Consider the following 26357-nt stretch of genomic DNA (forward strand, 5'->3'; position numbering starts at 1 on the left):
ATTCATGAAGTCCCTACTTTGGGCCAGAAGTTGATCCATGTGAAGGGGAAATAAAAGTAGAACTAATTACCAAAAAGAAAAAAAATAAGAAATGATCAAAAAACTTTTGATAGAAGTAAGCAAAGAAATTAGGTGGTGTAAACAGTCACTTTAGAGGGTTGGTTGGTTGGGAGTTACCAATCGGAAGAAGTATGATTAAGGCTGAAGATTGAATGTCGAGAAGGAACTAGACATGAAAAGATCAATTCAAGCCCAGGACATAAGCACACAGGTCCTAAAGCAAGTAGGTGTCTAGAGTGTTTGAGGAATAGAAGGAAGGCCAGGGCATGTGGGACAAGTGAGATTATATAAGTCAGAAGGAAGATCAGGGAAGGCTTTGTAAAAATAAGGCGAGGAGTTCAGATTTTGTTCACAGGGTCATCAAATATGGTTGGAAGAGATGAACAGCATCAGATTATGCTTATGATTAGGGATGGGGTTGGAAATAGATTATCATGAGGAATCGCTTCTCGGCCTTTTGGCTAAGATCAAGTGTGGAATATCAAGAGGAAGAGTGGATATAAGAAGATACCTTAGGCTATAGCAAGAAGCAGGCCAGGTGAGAGAAAAGAGTGTTTTAGAAATGAATTGAAATACGAATTATTAATGACTTCAATGTGGAAGTCTATGGAAAGAGAGAAATCAAGAATAACTTTCAGATTTATAGTTTCGGCCATCAGTGAAGCAAACAAACAAACAATACCCAATTCATTGTGTGGTAGGAATTGCTGTGGGGTGTGTTGCTTTCTAGATAGCCAAGTAGAAATATGAAGGATGCATCTCACTATATAAATATGGAACTAGAGGAGAGTCCAAAGATGTAGATCTGGCATCATTGCCATATAGATTTGTTCAAGCCATGGATCAAGATGATATCATCAAAAGTAAATGCTACGGGCCTCCCTAGTGGAGCAAGGGGTTAAGTCTCAGCTGACCTCCCCTGTCCTGCACACTGCTTCCCTCAACAGTATATTTCAGTGGATCTGCCTGTTCTGCTCCCTGCTCTGTCTCTGGTGAATCCTCTCACCTCCGGCACCTCTGGCCTGCACCCCCGCTCTTATATGCATAAATAAATAAATCTTAAAAAAAAATAAAATGAATGTATAGAAAAAGAAGAGCCAAGAGATGAAATCCTGGGGCATTCCAAAAGTCAGTGACCACCAGTGGAGGAAGAGACTGTAAGGTACTGACAGAAACTTCATTAAGACGAATGCCATGGGCCTGATATCTCAGCATACATAAGAAAAGAAAAGGTATTTTTTCATGAAAGAAGTATTTGGAAACACAGAACCTCCTGATGCCATCAGAGATATTAAGTCCCTCCTAAATCTCTTCCTTGTTTATATCCCAATCAGCCAACAATTAATTTGTACCTCAAACAGGAGGCAGATTTCTCTCTTGCTTGTATTCCAGGTCTTCTTTGACTCGTTTTCATTTCTCCATTGTAGAAATGACAATTCCTTTTCTCTATACTTTGACAAAGCTGCTCTTGCCTTGTATCTGACCCCTAATTTAACATCTCACAGGTGCACGTTCTCTGCAGCCAGCTCTCCTACCCAGTAAGTCCTCTCCTGGGAAGGACCTGACAGTTGAGAGGGAGAGCTCCAGGGAAGTTCCAAGGAAGAGGAGGAACATGAAGATAAGCAAAAGAAGAATGAGCATAGCCAGGGATAACACTTTGCTTTTGGACTATATCTTTTTCCAGAGTTAAGTTTGAAGGCTGGGGCCACAAATAAAATTTTATTTCTGGGATTTTGTTTTAGAGATTGGTATTGAAATAACTCTAGGAAGAATAAAGAGAAACTCACTCTTTCTTTGGGAAAAATGAAGCAGTTCAATACCAACTGATTCTGCAATACATAAAAAAGCATGAGAAGTAATGTTTGATGGCTAATGGACTTGTAAACTTCGCAAAAGCTATAGGAACACATACTCTACCTTCACTAGTTATTTTTATGTTGCATAATATATTAGCCCCAAAGTTAGTCATAATACAATGTGTTTATCTCACAGTTTCTGTGGTCAGAAAATCAGGAAGAGTTTAACTAGGTGATTTGGGGCTAGGGTCTTTCATGAGGTGGCAGACAAGGGTCAAGTAGGATTGCAGTCATCTGAGGCTGGTTGGGGCTGGAGGAGCCATTTCCAATATGGCTACTTCATATGACTGCAAGAGCTCTACATTCCTCTCTATGTGGTCTCTCTATAGGGTTATCTCACAACATGGTACTGATTTTTCCCCAAAGTTGGTTACCCTAGAGAGAACTAAAAGGAGGTCACATTACCATTTATGACCAAATGCATGAATCTAACACCATCATTTTCATCAGATTCTATTAGTTATAAATCATTAACTTCAGCTCACACTCAAGGGAGGAGGAATTAGTTTCCACCTTTTGGAAAGGAAGGTATAACTAAGAATCTGTAAATATTTTTTAAACTACCATATTTAATTATTATTAAAGTTGAAGAAATGTTAAGCTGTAATATAAGTCAGATTTAAAAGGGCTGGTGAGAAAGGTGCACATTAGTCGAGCTTAAATGACTGACAGCATTTTGTTACTAACTTCATATTCTAGGAAATGACTATATTCATGATTCAGTACTTGTTCTACATGTAAACATTTAATTCTCTATTTCTGTCCTATATAAAATAGTGTTATAATGAGAAATGTCTCCTCTGATAGAGTTAGAATAACTACATTCAAATTACTCATTGTTAACCCTCAATGGATTAAAAACATTTATTATTATTATTATTATTATTATTGTTATTATTATTATTATTTTGGACCACAGGTGCTGATGTATCATATTCGTCAATTCATTGCCTCTGGCTATCACTGATCTATATAAAGAAACTCACATACTCCCTCTTCACATTTCTACTCAGCTTTCTTGTTTCCATACTCTATCATAAACATTCACTTTAACTTGCTTTATGTATATTCTTTTATGCTACTATCTAATATGTAACGTTTTGTGTATGTATTTAATACACACACACACATATTTAACTGTGCTACAAAAAGTGAAAATAAAAGCAATTGCATAACCCAGGAATTTAGAATGAGGTATCAGGATTAGTAGTTCTAAATTCACACATTTTTGAAGAAATATTGAGAGCAAGTGTTTACAACAATCTATGGAGGGAAATGACACTCAGAAATAAGACAGCAAATGGCTAGTGTTGGAGTAGAGATGACCGGTCCCACCCTCTGCTTTGATAGCATAAGGACAGCAAACAAGCAAAGGGCCATTACTGAGATGAAAATGACCATTGTGCTTTCCACTACATGTTGGCCTGTAGGACAGAGGTCTCTGCCCTGGAGAACTGGTAGTTCAGGCAATATGGAGAATTAGTGAACTGACATGTCTAAAATGTGGTCAATATTAGTAAAAGAAACCCAGAATTTCAACTCTGTAGCAAATATGCAGTTCTTATCCTTCCCTTCCCCCTCCTCTTTACGATTTAATACTTGGCAAGAGAAAGGTCACTTGACAATATTTATTAGCTCATTAACTGTAAGTGTCTTTGCTGCCATGGGAGATATTTTTTATAACAATTCTATTCTGTTCTGCAAGCTATGCTGCAGGTGTCTGTCCATTGTGTAAATGAAATGGTGAACACTAGCTCTCTCCTGGCATTGAAGATTCATTACTAAATATTACCCTTTTCCAGTCAGTGAAAAGGAACATGATTAGACTGAATCAGGCTCAGTTGACTTATAAGAGGTCAACTAGGCAAGTATCAGTGTTGCCTGAATATGAGCATCTGATGGGCTAGGGCTATCTGGTTTCCCCTATTCAGACCCCCATTGTTGAGAAAAGGGAAAAGGAACAGAATTAATATACACTTTGTGCCAGATACTGTAGTAGAGCCTTTACATACGCTATTTAATTCTCCCAACATTTCTATTAAATAGGAATGGAATTTTTGCCACTAATAAACCAGATGAGGAAACTGAATCTCAGAAAAGTTGTTCTGTCTTACAGCTATTATGTGGGGAAGGTGGGATTCAAATCTAAGTCCACACTTTTTTAAACACATAATATTCTACATTAAAAAAAAAGTATCATACCCTTAAACATTGCACAATTTCTCATTTGCTTTCCAGAAATGTCTGAGCTTGGTTGATGATGATTCAGTAGCAGCAACAGAATAAAATGTCATTGGATTTCTGATGAAAACAAAGTTTATATTCTTAGAATGAAGGGCATTGATTCTTTAAATAAACCAAAGTGTTTTCCTAATTTACTGTTTTCATATGTAAATCTAATCACAGTTTAGCTCTTATATATGTACTTTTGTGGTGGGGAAGGGAAGAGAGAAGAATAAGCCTACAACCTCAATTTGTAGGGATATGATACCCAAGACCAAGAAAATAGCCCAAAACTCATTCATCCATTTATTCCCCAAATTTTCATAGTCTTCCCTTTGCTCCCACCCTTGGCTTCACTAACTCCAAATCATTCTCTAGAATTCATCTCAAGTGCCAACTTTTCTGCAAAAGTTACCTTAATTCTCATACTTCCATATACAATCTCCTTTGTTTCATATGATCCACATTTTCCTTTAGAAAGTTTGCTTTTCCAACTTCTAGAATATTAATTCCTTGGGAGCAAGGGTTTGTTTTCTCTCTCATCTCTGTGTTCCTAGCCTAATCTCTGACATTTAGTGGGTACTCAACTTGTTGAATGACTAACTAAATGAATGATTAATTAATATGATGAAATTATTTATCAGGCACCAAGTCTAATGTAGGGTGCCACTGCTTTGGTGCTATTTGAACCCAAAACCCATGCTACAATGACAACAGCAGAATACTGTTGTCATATATCAAAGACAAATCAATTTTTCTCTCTTCTCCCCCTCGTATTCTTTCTCATCTCTCCTCCCTCCATCCACCCCTCTCATACACATACACACACACACCTTTCTCACATTAGGGGAATCATTAAAACATGCTAATGCTTTGCTATGGGATTAAGGACTTTTGAGGCACATTTATGTAGGTCTCATTTGGAGTGGACATTGCCTCTATATGACACTCTCCATAATCAGATTCTTGGTAACCTCTGAAAGAAATTACTGTCTCTTGGAATAGAGAATTGCCAACATTTGAGAACTGTCCCAGAGGATCTGGAATTGAGAGCTCATATTCTTGTGAGTTAAGCAGAAAGTGTTGGTAGGAGAATATGATTAATCATGACAGGCCAATTGGTTAAACTTTTCATCATTTTTGAGCTTCAAAGCTAAAGCCTACTTAAAATGAATTCAGTCATTCCAGAAGGTGAAAATACAATATGTTTGAATAGAATCATCACAGAATGTTAAAACAGACTTTTTATGATTTTGAATTAACTTGATTTTATATATAATTAATTGAATTTTCCATTTACCCTACTTCCTTTTGATTAGAATGCAATGGAGTCACTTTTTAAAATGAAAGCATTAAGGATTATTTATATAACTTTTCTCAAGTAATGGAGCCTCAGAAAAGGATGTTTCTGCTTTGCTTTATCCTGTCTCTATGATCAAAGAGGATCTTATGAGCCCAGCTGAACAGAAAGAAAAATGGCTTGTTTTTCAAAATCAGCCCTGAGGTTGGTGGAGATGGTAGTAAAGGGGAGAAGAAAGGGGGTGCTAGGGAGAATGACTCTTCAGAAGAAATTTATTATACGAGTTTGGGGAGAATTTATGGAGATAATGCATATTGGCAGTGTGCACATTGTGTGTAGGGAATATTTTAAACAGCAACTGACTAGATGCCAACAGATGTGAAAGTAATAGTCCTTTGGATTTAAAATGCTGTCTACGTTTACACGAGGGAGAATCTAGAGTTCTTGTTCAGTGCATGTTTAGTACCAGCAACTACAGCTTTATAAATTACCGGTCACTATTTTTTTCCTTCAGAGTGTTGTTCTGAAGCAATGTCCCCTGTAGCCACAACAACCACATGTCTTAGAATTTTGAGAAAGTTCTGATTTAAAATAATCTATCCTGTTGTACTCCCCCATGTTAGATTGTGTGACCAATTTGGGGTTCAGAAAGTATGGTCACCGCAGATTCAGTCATCCCAGATGAACACTTGCATTCCATCAGCTCTCAGACGATTTGATCATCTCGTGTCAGCCTCAGCACCCCCTCCGGCTTGGACCCCACGCACTATTGTTCCCAGGCAAAAGAAATGAGGAGAAAAAGCAGGGCATTGATCTCTCACATGGAATATCTCTTACAGGAATATTCTTTACAAACTTAAAAGCTCAGACAAAAGCAGTTTCTTATTTGTATTGTGGAAAAGTTAAAAAATAGGGGCCTCCCTGGTGGTGCAAGGGTTAGCACGCAACCTATGAAGCTATCCGCAGCCACTACAGCACGAGTTTGATTCCCAGCCAGCCATGGAGCAACCCACATGGTGCAGCAGACCTCTCCTGACTCATCCGCTGCTCCCCTCAGCAGTGTACTTTGGTCAATCTGCCTGTTCTGCTTCCCACTCTGTCTCTGGTGAATCCTCTCATTCTCCCCCACTCCCCTGTGCCTCTGGCCTGTACCCCAGCTCTTGTTGCATAAATGAATAAATATTTAAATAAAAAGTTAAAAAACATAACCAAACAAAAGAAAATCACCTCAATCCTACCAAATAGACACAATTACTGTCTAATGTTTTGATGTCCCCATATATAAACATATTTTTGACAGTCCTTTTTTTTCTGAACAAAGAAAAATATGGTCCCAATGTCCACGTATAGGTTTGTTACTAGATTTTCTAATTTAGCAATGTATCATGAACATCTTTCTACATCATTAAATATCTTTTAATCACTGCCTAGTAGTCTTGTAAAAAAATGCAATAAATTACTTAATAGCTCTGTGGTCACTGTTATTTTGATGTTTTATTATTATAATAAACAATGCTGAGAAAAGGCACGACTTTCTTCACATAAAGTATTGGGGTGATGACGTGGGACTTTGTCCTGCAGAAGTCGGCAGATCTTTCTGAAAGCTGTCAGGAATGATAGCTTGCTGTAATGTATGATAGTCTGGTCCTTATATGCCCAAACATGTCAACGACACACTAATGAATCCCACTTTAATCTTTGCTTTCATTTGCTATTGGCTTCTCTTATGTTTCTCAAAGATTCTCTGATGTCCAGACCAACTGTCTTGATCATCTCATTGCCATTTTTTTTTTTTTTTTTTTTGGCTGGAGGTGGCAAGCATTGTTCTGAGGTCAGTCTATGGTTGAGTCTGTCTGGATCACATTTTCGGGTGGTGTATCACACACCATGTCTGCTCCCTGGCTCCAACCAACAAGACTTTAAAGAGATTTTTTAAAAAGGCTCAGAAAGTTTCTTGGATATCGAACAGCTCTTATAAAAATAACATTTTTATGACTTAAAATGTAAATGAATCAGAAACATATGGATTAAATTTCCTTTGAAATACCCAGGGGTTTAAAAAATAAGGGGAAGAGTGCTTGCAAAATGAGTTAAATGAGTTTTGCCAAAAATTAAACACTTGAAAAATTGCTGGGGATGTTTTTGCTGATCCCTGGGTGCCCATGGGTTCTCCATTCTCTATTTGAAAGTACTTGGATTTTAAAATCTGGGTCACTCAATAAAATGCACTTAGGACTAGTTCAATGAGTATTTGACACTCAAGTTAATGAATTAAATCTGAAAGTCAATCAGATTCAATGTACTTGAACTATGCCTTATTTCTCTAGTATTTTTCTGATTCCTCCTCTAGCTGTGACCATGTCTGTCCTGTGTGAAGGGTGTTGCAAGAGAATTCAGACTCGGTTTGGAAAAGATTGTCTGTATCAATCAGACAAGTCCAAATCCACACTCCGACTTTCCCTTTCTTATCGGTGGCTCCGGTCCTCCCCTACTCTTCTATCTTTGGTAGACATGCATAGAAGCAGAATCTAAGATGGGGATTCTTCTATAAGTGATTTATTGTGGAAGTGCTCTCAGGAGAAATCTATAAGGAAGTGAGGGAAACAGATAAAGCAGGGGCAGAAGCTAACCAAAGATGTGGCTTCAGCTGAAATCTGATCCTTCAGTGAGCAGTGAGAATGACTGGCTCCACTGAGTTGTCTTACCTACAGGCTTATCCCATATCAGTCTTCAGCTGACAGCTATTGCTGAAGAGAGGACATTACCTCCCAGCAATTGGGAAAGTGGTGGTTCCAGTCTCTCTCCTGGAGACCGTCCTTGAGGGTATTTCTCCAGACCTGAGTGTAACTGTGAGTCTTAACAGACAACTCCCACAGGCGGGGGATTGACACAATGGGCACATAGCGGGAATCTGGGCAGGGCAATAGCAGTGTCCACTACATTCCTCTTCTTCAAAGCCTTTTATCTCTCTCCTTCCCCAAATCAATCCAATTCCCTCCATTTTTTTTTTTTTTAAGATTTATTTAGTTATTTATACAAGCACTGGGTACAGTCACAAGAGCAGCAGAGTGAGAGAATTCACCAGAGTCAGAGCAGAGAGTAGAGCAGGCAGACTGACGAAATACACTGCTGAGGGGAGCAGCGGGCTGCAGGAGAGGTCTGCGTGCCACGTGGGACCCTCTCCCAGTGGCCAGGGAGCAGCCAGGGATCGAACCGGCGCTGCAGAGGCTGCGGGCAGCTTTGCAGCCCAGAGCTCAACCACTGCGCCACCGGGGAGGCCCTCAATTCCCTCCATTTTATTTTTTTCCAGCTGCTTGTTCACCACGTCATTAAGCTTAGGGTTAAGAACACCGACCCTGGAATTAAACAGCCTGGCTCCTTCCCTCACTTTTGAATGAGGTGACCGTGAAACAGTTACTCTAAGCTTCAGTGCCTAGTTTATTCACCTATAAACTGGAGACATATGAACACTACCCAAAGAGAAATATGCTATAATTCAAAGAATTTTTCCTTAGAGGTAAGATTTAAATTTTCTCTGGTTGCTTTCCAGATTTTCTTCTTTGTCTTTCATTTTTAGAAGTTTAATATTGATGTATTTTGGTAAGGATTTGGTTGATTTATCCTGTTAGAGTTTGCCCAGCTTCTTGACCCTGAAGATTTAAGTGCACAATAGGATTAAATGCGTTAATATGCATAAAGCATCTATAACAATGTCTGTCTCATATCCATGTAAGTGTTAGCCATTTGTATAATTAGTACCTCCTTTCCCCAAGGAAGCACAGAAGGCAGAAAGGCAGCTCAATGTGATCTAAAACCTGCCCCTACCATTCAAAACTGCATCTTGTAACCTTTTAATCCAAAAGACTGTTTATTGTCCTTTTTACTTTGGTGTTTATATTTCTCCCTTGAATATGTGAAAAATTCCCTAACATCACTGGCACTGAGATAATTTTCCCATTTTATTTTCTAGCTGGTTTTCACTAATAGATAAACAAAGAACATATATTTGTGACTTTCCTACCCCAAACACACAAGTCCAGTTTAATTACAAGAAAGACATCAAACAAAGCTTTGTAGAAGAAATCACACAAGGTACCTGATCAGTGTTTCCCAAAACTTTGAAGATCATCAAAACAGGGAAGTCTGAGAAATCATCACAGCCATCTATATTTAATTGCTATAATTAAGAATACATTATATTTATATGTAATGTGGTATCCTGGATGGGATGCAGGAACAGAAAAGGGTACTAGGAAAAAACTTAAGAAAATATGCATGCATGTGGACTTTAATAACAATGTTATCAGTTTTAGTTCATTAACTGTAAATAATGTAATGTAAAATTAAAAAACATTAAAAATGTCAACAATAGAGAAAACTGGCTATGGTATATATGGGAACTCTGTATTACCTTTGTAATTTTTCCTGTAAATCTAAAACTTCTCTAAAGCATAACGTTTAATTTAAAAAAATGTTGTGGGATAAATTAGTGAATTGAAATTCCATACAGGCTTTGTGGATGCCACCCCCACTCCATCAAGACACTGGGAACTACCCCAGGATCCCCAAAGGGAAGTGGCGAGGACCTAAGGACGGAGTTAAGCAGCCATTTTCTCTGTTTGTAAATAAAAACCAGCCATGTTAGTGGGGTCGGGCACACTTGGCTCGTGCTCTTGGCCAGGCAGGTTTGGTCTCGGCGGGTCATTTGGTATTCCAGGTTGGCAGAAATGGCAGGACACATTTAAGAATTTATCTCCCTCTTTTCTCCCTAAGTTGTACCTATCCTCATTCCCCTTCCCTTGTAAATAAGCTTTTTGTTAACCTTTAAAAAAAAAAATTCAAAAGTAAAAAAGTAAAAAAAAAAAAGAAAAAGTTCTAATTTATTAAAAAATTAGTGAATTGAAGGAAAAATAAAGAGCTGGAAATAAGAATAGAGATAAAAAATTATATTTTGTTAGTTATAAAATGTAGACTAGAATCATTTATTATTTTCTCTTGGAAATAAAAAAAGAGATGGCAGAAAAATTGGACACTGTAGCTAGGCCAACATTTGTCCAATAACATTGATTTCAGTAAATAGCTTACAATCACAATAATCAGTGTAGGGTCAGTGAGTCAAACTATTGGACCTATTTTTCCAGTAGGATAATTATCTTAATTTTAACCAGGGTGATATGTTTGGGGAGAGAGGAGTCAGAGTAGTAAACAGAACCAAGGAAATTATTAATTAGTTTACACATTTAGGTCTAAAAGCAAAGAAAGCTCCTATGAAGGAAACAAATCAACAAAAAGAGAATATGAACAACAATTTTTTTTCACAATTGAATTGATTTCTTAAAGGTGGATTATGAATTCATTTTGTTATGGAATCAGTTTAAGGCAATGCATTTGTCTTCTAATTGTTAGTTGCTTTTCATAATGCAGTTTAATGAAATCAATTTTTTTAGATATATAAATTTTCCCCAGTAATCTGGTGATATGCTATTTTCCTTTTTTGACATTTGAAATAAATTATTTTTCTCCATTATAATTACATAATTATACTTGTTATCAAAATTAAAAATTATAGAAAGAAAAAGGACAAAAATACTCCCCATAATCCCATCATGTTAACTTTTTAAATATATTTCCTACTAGGTTTTTTTACTTTTTACTTTTAACTATGATTGTATGTATGTTTTTGCATGTCCTACTTAGTTTACCTTATGCATTTTCTCATGTTATTTAAAATGTTTGAGAATGTTATTTTAAATGTTATGAAATATTAAATAATTTGCTATATTATGATTTACTGATTTTTTTAAAGTTATTAGCTGTTTAGGGTTTTTCCCACTTATATTTTATTCCTCCATATACGTTTCAATTCCAGAAAACTATGTCCAAATCCACTGCTTCTTTTTTTGGTGTGATATATTATAGAAGTCTTATATCTGAAATTCAAGAAAAAAAAAAGTGAGGCCCAAGTTAAATTTGTAGGTCTAAAATATAAAACTGTAAAAATTGCCACATTCATCCTGAATCCCATTTATCTTTCAGCATTCCAAAGATTCAGCTCATCCTGGTGAGGCAAACATGATGCATCCTAGATATCACAGGATTGTGGCTTGTAAAACTGAGAATCAACCTTAAGCTGAATTTTTTTATAAGGTATCACTCCCATTGGGAGAACTGCTGTGTGAAGCACCTCTAAGCCGTACTCACATCCAACTTCTCAAACTGAATCCATAACAATGTCTGCTGAGGCAAGAGCAGTGCAACAACTCCAAGTCAGGATTACCAATTAGTTTTCTAACAATGGACAGGCTTTTCAAAACTTTAGTTGTTTCTGGCAGCAGTCTCACATTGCTTGAGATTCTTGTTTCATTGGAAGACAACAGATTTTGCCTTCATTTTTCAGTCATTATTGTTATCTCTGTTGTGAAACTATGTCATTGGGATATTTTCATAAACCCTTACCAGATTTCCATGTCACTTAGGTAAATATGTGTCGCTCTTGATGTTACATCAATCATTATAATGTACGCCAACTTGGTTATATAAAACCATTTCTCAGGCCACCAAATGTATAATCTAAGGCACTGAATTCAAAATGTCTACTGTGGGTCTGAAACACAGGGCAATGGATATCAACAACTAAAGTAGCTACATATTTCTCCAATTCACTAGTCAAATCACACTTCAAAATACAATTTTACCAGTATTGCCATCAGCAACCAATACCTGTTCTAATAAAAATTGGGGTTCTTGGGCCTCCCCAGTGGTGCAGCAGTTGAGCAATGGGCTGCAAGCTGCCCGCAGCTTCTGCAGTGCCGGTTCGATCCCCGGCCACCGGCAAGGGTCCCACATGGCGTGCAGACTTCTCCTGCTGTGCCTGCTGCTCCCCTCAGCAGTGTATTTTGTCAGTCTGCCTGTTCTGTTCCCCACTCTGGCTCTGGTGAATTCTCTCACCCTCCCATGCTTTTGACTGTACCCAGTGCTTGTATAAATAAATAATAAATCTTAAAAAAAAAAAGAATGCAAAACTTTAAAAAACAACAACAAAAAAAAACCCTTGGGGTTCTTTATGGGCAATCATATGGTTTTCTCAGAAGTGTCTCAGTGACCCCTGACTAAACACAAATCCATTGTTTGTTTTTTAAAATATAATATGAGGTGTGAATAAATTAGACACTTATAATGTCAAATATTGCTATATGAAAATAACTTTTCACTTCAAAATGCTCAACTATGCTTGAATTAAACACAATTTTTAATTAATAAGTGGATACCTAAGGATTATATTCATTCATTGAAAGAATTTTTATTGATGATGTACTATGCACCAGGCACTGTTCTAAGAAGATGAATACAGCAAACAAAAATGTTGCATTCATGGAGCTTATATTTTTCAAATCAGAAACGATGAGACCCATCCTTCTGAGAAAAATTTGATGATCCAGGAAGATCACTATTACTGGAAAGGAAACTTGTCTGGCAACTGAAAACATCTGGGGTCACCTCTGCTTATGTAGCGTGAACAGAGACTGAGATATCAGAGGAGGGCAGCAAGGTCTTAAAAAATGAGAGAGGCAAAGGGCAGAGTCTACCGAGGCAGGGCTCAGTGAGCAAATTCTAAATTTGGTGTGTGTGTTGGGAACCAGGGAGTTTATGACCCTCAGGGAACAAGGAACAAAATTGTAGGACTGAGTTGGGTATACTGTATAAAAATCACCACCATGTGAAAAAGCAAAAAGCCAAGCTTCATTTTCACTTCAATTTGAATACAAAGATACTTTTAAATCAAAACAAAATATAGCTAAAGCCAGATTAGAAGCAGAAGTCAGCATGCTACGTTTTATGACTGGTTAAAGCTCTGAAGTTGTGCAGGCTTTTTGAATTTTCTAATTTTTGGAGTCACCAATAACCAATTTTTCAGAAACTAAAAAAAGAACAACTACAAGTGGGGAAGGTTCATGGAAAGTTAACCATTCAATGCTATTAGACATTTTTAAAATTGAGGTAACCCATTGGTTTACAACACTATGTAGATTTAAGGATATAGGCTCACACTTATTCAACACATGTTACCACACCACACTGACCACCAAAGCACCAATAATCCTCCACCGTAGTCCATTGGGCCTCAAATGAGATTTTTTTTAACACAACTAGAGCAGTCATTAAGGGCAGCAGGCCATCCTATGCTTCATACTGCACTTCAAGATTTGGAAAGAGACTAGAGGCACAGCCTCGGAATTATTCTGCATCTTATCTGGATGGGACTAGGGAAGTCATTTGGGAGCCTGCCAAACATTGTATGGAGGATCCAAAAGGGAGCTAAGGAGAGAAGAAAATAGATTAATTTTGTCTAAAGAAGACAGATAGCTAAGAGGAAGAGAAAAAAAAAAATCTAGGGAATTAGGTAGAAATGGAACATATTAACTTGTACTCTTTCAGAAGTGAGTCTCTGATCACATCCTTGAAGGTATTACATGGACAAATTACCACAGTTGTATTGAAAGAAGACAAAGAAAAGGAAAGGCTATCAAAAGGAGAGAAGTTAGGGAAAAAAATCCATATTTTATATATATATATATATATATACACACACACACACATACACATACTAGTATGTATATGCATATTCACTAATGTAATTAATTATTAGAGTGTGTTTGGGATGAAGCAATGAATTGTGAACTTGGTTAAATGAAAGGAAATGAAATAAAGTATGGTTTTTTATTTGATTGCAACATAGCCTGTGGATTTTAGATGAAGTACACATGTGTATTACCAACATGCACTCTGCCAGAATACTCAAAGAATCTTTGTGGGATTGTGCTCACTGCACGTGGTCTGACATTTCCTCTCAATTCTTTATATTTTAACACATTAAGTGCTGTTTTATTATATTCTAACGGGTCTTCCTTGTTGTTGTTTTTGACCTTTTAGATGAGAAAAACTCCAATCAATTTCTCTTAACATACGAAGTGAAAAACCATAAGGCATTAATAAGTAATTTCTTCTAAATTATATCAACTGCCAGTCCCGATGATCTAAATATATAACCTAAAAGCGTGGAGGAGTGTTTTGGAAAAGTCTATGACTATAAAAACATTGAGCTAAATAAATCTCTCTGATTTCCCCCATAAGGGTGCAGCTTTTCAATAGGGATCTCAAACTAAGAAAGACAGGAATGTTTGCCTGGCTCATCGGCATCATGTAGCTCCAAATATTAGCTGGGCATGAAGAATGATGTAGTCACTATGTGATCTGAAATGAGTATTTTCTGGATCCTATTACAACCAGGTACACACACAATTGCCAATGACATCAGTAGAAACTTCCTCTGAGCAACTGGGAAAGGGACTTGGCCCAGAATTCCAAGAAATCCAACCTGAGGCTATAATCCATGCTCATTCCCAGTGATTTGCAATTGATTCAATTCCCAACAAAAGTATTAATATCCCTGGTTCCAATAGCAAATTGAAGGGAGCATTGCATTAGGAAAAAGGAGCATTTTACTGAAAAAGAAAAAAAAAGAAATCATTATAAGAACATTTCTGAAAGACCCAAAAAAGATAGAATCTCAAGGTGTTAGTCCCAAGATTATATTTTTTTATTTTTTAAATAATAAATTTTATTTTTATATTCCCCATACAATTTCAACCCCCCCATTCTGACCCCAATCTCTCCCCTCCCACCCCCCCACCCCCCAAAAAGTTTTATGTAGCAATGGTAGTGACTGAAAATGGGCAGGATGGGGGATTGGGGACAAAGAAACACTAACGTGTCCTCTTTCCTTTAGTCTCACCCCTCCACCCCCATCCCTGAAACCAAAGTGTGATTTGCTATTTGGCCCAAGCAGCAGAAGAGGACAGGAGAAGTCACAGTTTGTTTCCATTTCTTGTCCAGATTCCAGTCCCATGTCAGTAGAGCTGAACCTTGGATGGCCTAGCAACATCCCTATGGAGCTCTGTTTGGCAGAGAGGAAAGGAGCTGTGTTGGAGGACAGTTTTCTGCAACTCTCAGCCCACAAGCTGTCCATTCTCTCTGACCCCTGTCAGTACTACAATGGGGAAAACAAGATAAAGAAAACTCCCCTTCTCATCAAAAAGACAAGAACTTCATGTAAAGCAGGCACCAGACCGTGCTTCCTTGGCCAATATCCAGGCTGGCTACAGAAATCTGTCTGTCACAGAACAAATAAAAGTTGCCCTGTGACCCCAACAGTGGGTGGTCTAAGTCCATATACAGAGCAGCTTCTCTGTGACTGGTAAATGTTACATTTAATGGATTATTGGGGAAGTTACATGGAAATATGTTTTAAAGATAATATGGTTTTCAGTCACCATCACTGGCATACCAGCATGCTTGTTGCTACTATATTTTGGATTGTATCACAATGTGATCTCATTTAATTATCAACATTTTTCTACGTTTTGAAACTAGGGTTCTGAATAACAGGATTCTGGAAAGAATTGCCTGTGGTATGGTTGGCTATTTTTGAGAATAGCCTCGACAATGTCGCAGATCTCCTGTTGGTTATTGCAGGCTTAACAATTCACATTTGGTAGACACAGTGCTTGCACTTGGATTACACAATTAGCATGAAGTCCAGAATAGTTTGGAACACATTTTCCCCAGGCCATTTACATCCGCAAGTAAGAATTCAATTGAATGCCCTTTGTAACAAGTGAAAGATATATGTAAGGAGAATTAAGTCCCTCAAGATTCTACAGAAATCTATAAATGGCCTGCCACCATATTTCAAACAGCCTTGTCAGCTGGTTCCATTTCTTCTTGAAAGAGACTGGAAGTATTTTCTGGAGGAAATACTTAAGAACACCCATCATTCTGGAAGATTTTGGGACTAGCAAATAACATCTAGAGTGGTGGGGAGACTCTGTCTTCCAACTGGACTCCCATGGAACTTCCTAGAGTTGTGAACCTTACTTTGAGATGACACGCAAATAACCAAAAAGCAAAAAGTGTAGACGCACTTTTTCCTCTCTCTCTAAGGATAAGCAATATAAGAAATAGAATGAGAAAGGAGAAGGTATGAAGAACTGAAAGTAAAATATTTAAATCTTGTGCAATGTAAATATTTAGAGTGAAAAATACATAGAGTGTAGTTCAAATGGGGCCAGAGGTAAAGAACTTTAAGACTAAATAAATAAGTAAATAAATAGATGAATGGGATAGTATCACTTATGGTTACAGCTGGAGATTATGAAGTCAGACAGACTTGGCTCTGAATCCCTGCTCTGTCCTTATTAGGGGTGTAGCCTTAGGAACATACTTAAGGCCCTTTCACCTATGTTTATTATTTATTAAATATAAAAAATAAACCAACCTTGTAGATACTCATGAGGTTTTTCAAGGAAATATTGTACTTGCATAACAAAATAAGTATTCTATTGATGTTGGTGAAGGTCATCTTGAAATAAAATAGCCAGATTCTGAAGGAAAGTGAAGAGAGAGCATAATTTATTTAGTAGGTGGTGATAGGTAGCAATTTAGATAAATGAAATAGTAAGGGAAAATGCCCAAAGGCATGGTGGCTGCTGTATCTGAAAAAAATAAATTAGTACACATGACCTGACTGTGGGAGAGAGTACTGCTCTTGGGGTTGACATAGAAAATCTAGGAAACACCATCACTGCACAAAAGTGTAAACAATACTTACAAAAGAGAAATTTTTTTTTGCTGAAAAACTATGAGAAATTGACATCTTAAGATTATATTTTTGATCTACAGCCAACTCTAAGTTACTTAAAATTTCTTCTACTAACTTGGCTCTTTCTTCTCTTTGCATTTTTTTTTTCCTTAAATATTTATTTATTTATTTATTTATTTATTTATTTATTTATACATACAAGCACTGGGCACAGTCAGAAGTGCAGGAGGGTGACAGAACTCACCAGAGCTAGAGCGGGGAGCAAAACAGGCAGACCGACGAAGTACACTGCTGAGGGGAGCAGTGGGTGGCAGGAGAGGTCTGCTCCCCATGCGGGACCCTCACCCGGTGGCTGGGGATCGAACTGGTGCTGCAGAGGCTGCGGGCAGCTTCACAGCCCAGCACTCAACCGCTGCGCCACTGGGGAGGCCCCTCTTTGCATTTCCAGATGCACAGACTGTCATCATTTGACTACTTGTTAATATTCCACCAAGGGTTCTTAGATGAAGAAGAGATTAAAATTCAAGTAATCTTGACTTGCCAGGTGAATATAATACTACTAAGGGGAAGAATAAAGAACCATAGCAACTTTCTCATCAGCAACTACAGTCTGACAGCAGAAAGTTTTGATAATGGATTCTCATGGCATCCTTAGACATTATGCCTGTGACTTGGTTCTGTCTCAAATGCATCTGTTCAATTCCATGAAATGAAAATTTTGGGGATTGCAGAGAATAAGCACTGAGCTAAATGGCAAGGGTGCAAAGAAGAGTGAAAAGTAGTGGGGAAGTAATACATGAATGTGGTACCAGGTAAACAATAAATAAGTTATACATATAAAATCAACTTAGGTACAAGTGGAGATTTATAGATTGAATAGTGGAAAAAAATCATCCCCAAAGAGGTAACTTATAGCTGAGACCTAAATGACAAGAAGGAGTCAGCCACCCTTACATCAGAAAGAGTGATATTCTAGGGAGGAAGCAGTAATTCTGGGCAAGAACCAGCTTGTGGGTTACACAGGTTACACAGAAATAAATTAGCTAAAGAAAAAATATTAATTAGGGATGAATATTAGTTCATATTAATTAAGTAGCAAAGTGTTGCTATTTTAATTTATTACAGTTTGCCATAAATGAAAGTTGTGTAAATTGATATTGATTCAGTTCTTTACAATGCACAAAATTTAGAACAGCTTTCTGCCTAGTCTCTCCCTCTAATTCTTTTGTGTTATTGTTGTTATATACCCTCGTATTATACATTCAACTACACCACAATATTATTTTTCACAATATTATTTTGATTTGAAAAGGTGTTTCAAATAATTTACAAAGAGTTGAAAATATATCATAACTACCTGTCAGCATAAATACCGACCATTTCCTGAAACCTTCAATTCTTCTTATGGATCCAAACTTTTAACTGATATTTACACACACACACACATACACACACACACACATCTTGAAGAACTTCATTTAGCAACTAATATAGTAAAGTATGCTGATAAAAATTCTCAGGAGGCTAGTAATAGAAGGAAAGATGCTCAAATAGATAAAGTACATCTTGGAAAATCCTATAGGTAATGTTCTACTTAATGGTGAAACATTAAGTGCTCTATCTATAAGGTAGAGTGAGCCATGAATACTCTTTTTTCCTTATTTTATTCAACACTGCACTACTCGTTCTAACCAGTACAATTAGGGAAGAAAAGCATAAGACATCCCAATTGCAAAAGAAAAAGAAAAACTGCTTTGATCGGCAGACAGTGGGGTCATCTATGTAAAAAAAAAATCTAAGGAATCTATTTAAAAGATGTGAAAATTAATAAATTAATTTAATGAATGAAAGATAAAAAGGACATATACAAAATAAAATTAAAATAAAAAGATCTTATTATTTTTCAATAGTGGTACAAATAAGCAACACTTAAATATAAATCTAACAAAATGTTGCAAACAATTGAATGCTGACACACGCAAATCTTTGGCAAGAAAATTAATGAGCCAAATATGAAGTTATTTTGGTGATTATGAGCCAAACATTTTAATATTGTTAAAGATGGCAATTGTCCTCCAATCTATTTATAGTTTCAATGCATCCCAGTGACATTCCAAGTGGTTTATCTAAAAATTGATAAGCTGATTCTACAATTTTTGTGAAAATTTAAATTATCAAGAATAATCAAAAATTTTTGCAAGAGAGGAACAAGGCTGAATATTTACATTTTGGGGACGGAGGAGTAAATATTCTTTTTCTTATTCATTTCAAGAAATATAACTTAATATTGCATATTATATATAAAGTAGATATAAGATGAATGATGGAGAGAAAGAAAGACTGGCTTAGTAGGGACTATGGAACACCGGGAAAGGTTGGTAGTGTTTTATTGTTCATAAAACCCACACTTGAAGATGAAGAAACTGGCAAGTGATAAAAGCCACAGGCATAAGGGGGAAACAAAACAATGTTAACAAAACCAAAAGATCGGAAAAGGGGTAGCACAGCAAGATGGAAATAGAAAAATAACTATTATAGTCAAATACCATTAAAAGCAAAACAAAAATAATAAACTCTTCTCACTATGCCTATTCTGGTCAAGACTGAATGGGAAGTCTGTCTTCCACCTTCATGAGGCCTTAACACAGTGCCCTGAAAGCACTGTCAGGTAGTGTCAGGCCCAGGGGGAGCTGGAACTTTCAGCCTACTGGCAGCTGGTAACAAGAAACTATTTCACAGCAGCAGCTCAAACCATGCAGGGAGACAGGCTTTCACCTCACACAGCAGCTGCGAGATGCCGCTCCTCTTCCCACTGAGCAGAATTAGAGGAGGCATGATGAAGACTCAAGATTTGGACTTTTGGGCTGCTGTGGTGAGGCTGCCCTGATGACAGAGTTAGTGAGGATTATGCTGGAAGCCAGTGCTTCCACCTGAGTCCAACAGCATTGAGAAATCTTTTCATTCTGTGTATCCATGGAGGTTGAGTGGGAAATGTAGGAAATTCCATCTCCATCTAGAAAAACTGGCAGTGCTTCACCTTTCTCTGTGACAACATTGTCAAAGTCAGCTACAACGAAAGACTTAAATAAGAATCAGAGTTTCACTGCATAATGAGAAAATGTCCATGTTTCAATTGAAAATCATTCACTATAGAAAGAATGAGGAAGCACTCAAACTGAAAGGAAGACTAAGGACAAATGCTAACACTAGATGTTAGAGATGTTAGAATTATCTGGCAAAGATTTAAAATCAATTGTGATATAAATGTTACAGTGAGCACATATGAACCTGCCTGAGATACAATGAAAAAAATAGAAAACCTCAACTAAGAATAACAGAATATAAATAAAATTAAATGAAAAGTTTAGAACTGAAAAACACAACTGAAATTTTAAAAGTCCATAAATTTTAAAAGTCCAGGGAAAAGATGACACCTTATATATAGGGGAAAAATTTTAAATGACAGCAAGTTTCTCATCAGAAAAAATAAGTCAGAAAGATGTGACACAGTATCTTTTAAGTGTTGAAATAAAGCAATTTTCAACCCAAAGCCCTTACCCAATGAAAATATCCCTTCACAATGAAGGGTAACTCAAGACATTCTCAGATGATGGAAAACAGAATTTGTTGCCACCAGATGTACATAAAATGAATGGCTTCAGGAAACTGGTTAATTAGAATGAAAACTATAAAACAAAAAATCTTAAAACAGAAAGAAAGGATGATCATGGGATGCAAAAATATGAGTAAATAAATTGTAGCCCAAACCAGGGGGTGGCTGAACCCACTGGCTATTGAGAACGTCTCTTCAATAGGTGACTTGGGGTTGAATGCTACAGGCTTGTGGTCAGTGTAAAAAAGTTCCAGAAAGAAAAAGAGAAATAAATACAGGAGGTGGGAGTGGGATGTACAGGGGGAGGGGCAAAGCCTGGTGGCACAAGCCTTAGCAAGGTTAGGAGTCAGGGAAGAAACCAGAAATCCGCAAGTTTTCTCAATTTTGTTTGATGATAGAGGCAAAATATAAAACTGATGTGATTCTTAAAGTATGTGGAGGAATTATTTTCAGCAAATATATTTTCAGTGGGAAGTGGCAAAAGGACATAAAAAGAGACAATGATTATACTCCTTTGTACTTATAACAATTTTAATATATGTGATAAATTATGTATCTCTTTTGTCATAATTAAAGCAACCACTACAAAAAGCTATACAACCACACTTCTGGAAGACCACTGGACTAACGAGGAGATCAAAGAAGAAATTAAAAAATTCTTTGAATTGAATGACAAGGAGGACACCAATTTCCTAAATGTATGGGATGCAGCAAAAGCAGTAATAAGAGGAAAATATGGGCCTCCCCGGTGGTGCAGCGGTTGAGCGCTGGGTTGCGAAGCTGCCCGCGGCCTCTGCAGCGCCGGTTCGATCCCCGGCTGCTCCCCGGCCACCGGAGGAGGGTCCCACATGGCGTGCAGACCTCTCCTGCCGCCCGCTGCTCCCCTCAGCAGTGTACTTTGGTCCTTCTGCCTGCTCTGCTCCCCGCTCTGGCTCTGGTGAATTCTCTCACCCTCCCGCGCTTCTGACTGTACCCAGTGCATGTACAAACAAACAAACAAACAAACAAATAAATAAATAATACATGCCTCTTTAAAAAAAAATAAATAAAAATTAAAAAAATAAGAGGAAAATATATAGCAATAAAGGCTCACATCAAGAAACAAGAAAGAACTCAAAGAAACAACCTAATCTCGAAGCTCAAAGATCTAGAAAAAGAACAACAAAAAAACCCCAAAACCATTAGAAGAAAAGAAATAATTAAAAACAAAGCAGAAATAAATGAAATAGAAAATAAAAAAAAAATCCAAAAGATCAATGAAACCAAGAGCTGGCTCTTCGAAAAAATCAATAAAAAAGACAAACCCTAGCCAGGCTCACAAAGGAAAAAAGGGAGAAAGCACAAATAAACAGGATCATAAATGAAAGAGGAGAAATCACAACGGACACAGCAGAAATCAAAAGAATAATCAGTAACTACTATGAACAGTTATATGGAAACAAGTTCAACAATCTAGAGGAGATGGACAAGTTCCTACAACTCTACAATCACCCAAAGCTAGATAAAGAAGAAATAGAACACCTAAACAGACCAATTACAAGCAGCGAAATTGAAATGGTAATCAAAAACCTCCCCAAAAACAAAAGCCCAGGACCTGATGGATTTACAAATGAATTCTACCAAACATTCAGAGACAAATTAGTGCCAATACTTCACAAACTCTTCCAAAAAATTGAGAAGGAAGGGATAATACCAAACACGTCCTATGAAGCCAACATTACACTAATACAAAAACTGAACAAGTACAACACAAAAAAAGAAAACTACAGGCCAATCTCCCTAATGAACACTGATGCAAAAATCCTAAATAAGATTTTAGCTATCAGAATCCAAAATGTATCCATAAGATAATTCACCATGACCAAGTAGGATTCATGCCAGGGACACAAGGATGGTTCAACATCCGAAAATCAATCAATGTTATCCAACACATCAACAAAAAGAAATATAAAAACCATATGATAATATCAATAGATGCTGAGAAAGCTTTCGACAAAGTGCAACACCCACTCATGATAAAAGCCCTTAAAAATCTTGGGATACAAGGAACATACCTCAACATCATAAAGGCCATATATGACACGCCAACAGCCAGTATCACTCTCAATGGTGAAAAGCTGAAAGCATTTCCATTAAGATCTGGAATAAGACAAGGATGTCCACTCTCACCACTGCTTTTCAATATAATACTGGAAGTCCTAGCCAGAGCAATAAGACAAGAGAAAGACATACAAGGAATCCAAATAGGAAAAGAAGAAGTCAAACTATCACCATTTGCAGATGATATGATGATATACATAGAGAACCCCAAAAACTCCACAGAAAAACTAATTCAACTCATCAATCAGTTCAGTAAAGTGGCAGGATAGAAAATCAACATGCAAAAGTCAGTAGCCTTCACATACACAAACAATAAATCTGAAGAAGAAGAAATCAAAAAACCATCCCTTTCATTATTGAAACAAAAAAAATCAAATACTTGGGAATAAATCTAACAAAAGAGGTAAAGGACCTATACAAAGAAAACTATAAAACACTGTTAAAAGAAATAGAAGAAGACACAAGAAATGGAAAGACATCCCCTGCTCATGGATTGGAAGAATAAACATTATTAAAATGGCCATCCTACCAAAAGCAATATACAGATTCAATGCTATTCCAATCAAAATTTCAATGTCTTTCTTCAAAGAAATAGAACAATTATTGATGAAATTCATATGGAATCATCAAAAACCCCGAATAGCCAAAGCTCTCCTGAAAAAAAAAGAAGGGAATGGAGGCATCACACTCCCAGACTTCAAACTATACTACAAAGCCATAGTCATCAAAACCGCATGGTATTGGAACAAGAACAGACACACAGACCAATGGAATCAAATAGAAAATCCAGAAATAAACCAACAGATTTATGGTCAACTAATTTTTGACAAAGGAGCAAAGACTCTGCATTGGAGCAAAGAAAGTTTTTTTCAATAAATGGTGCTTGGAAAACTGGGTCGCCACATGCAAAAGAATGAAGCTTGACCACTACCTCACACCACACAAAAATCAACTCAAAATGGATTAAAGAACTAGACATAAGACCTGAAACTATAAAATACATAGAAGGAAATATAGGCAAAAAACTACATGATATGCACATCAAAGACATCTTTACAGACACATCACCCAAAGCAGTGATAGTGAAGGCAAGGATAAACAGCTGGTACTACATCAAATTAAAGAGCTTCTGCACAGCAAAAGAGACAATAACAAAAACAAAGAGAAACCCCACCAACTGGGAGAACATTTTTGCACCCAACACTAATGATAAAGGACTGATCACAAAAATCTGCAAAGAGCTGATGAGACTCAACAACAACAAAGAAAATAATCCAGTCAAAAAATGGGCAGAAGAGCTAAAAAGAAACTTCTCTGAAGAGGAAATGCAAATGGCCAACAGGCATATGAAAAAATGTTCAACATCACTTGTCATCAGGGAAATGCAAATCAAAACTACCATGAGATACCATCTTACACCAGTGAGAATGGCACATATTAAAAAAAACTAGCAACAACAAATGTTGGCGAAGGTGTGGAGAAAAAGGAACTCTTCTGCACTGTTGGTGGGAGTGCAAACTGATCCAATCACTATGGAGAGCTGTATGGAGATTTCTGGACCTACTAAACATAGAGCTTCTAAATTCCTGCTATGAGTGAGACCATACGGTATTTTTCTTTTTCTTTCTGGCTTATTTCGCTGAGCATGATCTCTTTTTCTTTACCTCTACATGAGGTTTATGCACCTTCTGTTGAGGACTCCAAGTTGTGACTTAGAGAGAAGTGGGCTGGGAGTCACTGAGCTGGTGGGGAAGACACCACCAGCTCATAATTCTCTGGGCCTTGTCATCTTCATGGTAAAATGAGTGGGAATATTACAATACCTAAAGTCATTTCCAAATTTGGCATTCTGTGAAATTAACTTTTTAAGCATGTTTGTGCTTGGCCTGGGGGTGGGTCAATCATTAATCCAACTATTTACTTTGTGAGGCTTTTCCTCCCCTCAGTCTGCTTGGTCCAATTTGAGTGAAAATCTACCCAAAAATTCACCTCTTGCAGCCTCATCACAATCCTAATATGATAGTCCCTTGAGCCCCAGCCTACATATCTTAATATCTCTCGCTCACTGGGACAGCTGTGACCCAGACACTAAGTCACTGCTCAAGACAGCTGCCTAACTTTCAGCTGGTCATTTAGAACTCTTTTAGGACTCTGTTTTCCTACCTGGAAATAAAGATAATATCACCTATTCTTAATTCACAGGATTATCATGACTTCAGGAGAAAATTGAATGAATTGTGAAAAATGTTATGTAAATGAAAATGAAATGAGGCTACTGCTAGAATTATTTCTTCCTAAAAACAGAAAGACATCAACCAGCCACATGAACAGAGCCTTAAAATTATTATCACATAGGGCCTCCCTGGTGGCACAGGCTGTTGAGCACACGCTGTGAAGCTGTCTACAGCCTCTGCAGTGCCGGATCGATTCCCGCTGGCCGTGGAGCAACCCACATGGCAAAATAGACCTCTCCTGACTCACCCACTGCTCCCCTCAGCAGTGTATTTCGTCAGTCTGCCTGTTCTGTTTCCCGCTCTGTCTCTGGTGAATCCTCTCACCCTCCCGCACATCTGGCCTATACCCCGGTTCTTGTATAAATAAATAAATCTTTAAAAAAATGAATATACTACTATCTTAAAAAAATTATCACATAATTAATAACATTAAATTCTTATTGATCTTAGAGTTTTTAAAATTACTTTATACTTTGAACATTGAAAATTTAGAAACTCAATGACCAACTTGACATTGACATTGACCAACTGTGCCTTATTGCTTTCCTATACCAGTGACTGGCCACATTTGAAGAAAATTGCCTCTACCTTTTAATATAGTTACAGTTCAATTACAAAGTGCACGTGATATTGCTAAGGGTAACCTTTTAAATTAAGCTTATCCATCACAGCAAAGAAACAAACTAAACAAGAAATGCCAGAACCACAGCATGGTTCTGATCCCAGGGAAATGGAGTATCACCTCTTTCTCCATCCACAATTTTAGTGATCACCTCTTACCACATTGACATTTATCACTTTGTTTACATCCTCTTCCTTTGTTCACAATCTTATCACACTCTTCACATTGTAGGATTTGTTTTTTTCCCTCAATCTGAGAGAGATTGAGTTGATGTAAACATCAATGAAATAAAATATTTTCAAGCAAAATTCAATGCTTCATTGGATTTCAATTCATTTAACATTCCCTGTCTCTCTCCTCTTTTTTGCTGCCAGAGTCCAAAAAGAATTCTGCAAGAGCTGCCCAAGTGCTTTCCAAGTACCTCTTGGAAAAGTCTCTTCCAAAGGTCACCAGTGACCACATCATTGACAGATTTAATGATCCCTTTACAATACATTCCTATTTGATCTGCCATTTTGGTATAAGTGACCACACCTTCATTCTGAAACTCTTTCCTGCTATGGCTTTTGTAACACACATTCCACTATCTAAAACCCATTCTACTCACTCTCTGGTTAGCAGCCTTGCACTTTATGAGACAAAAGAGCGATCAGTGAAGTCCAATCTCTACTTTCTGTGCCAGTGATCTAT

The sequence above is a fragment of the Talpa europaea genome, assembly GCF_964194135.1.
Source record: "Talpa europaea genome assembly, chromosome: 4".
Lineage (NCBI taxonomy): Eukaryota > Metazoa > Chordata > Mammalia > Eulipotyphla > Talpidae > Talpa > Talpa europaea.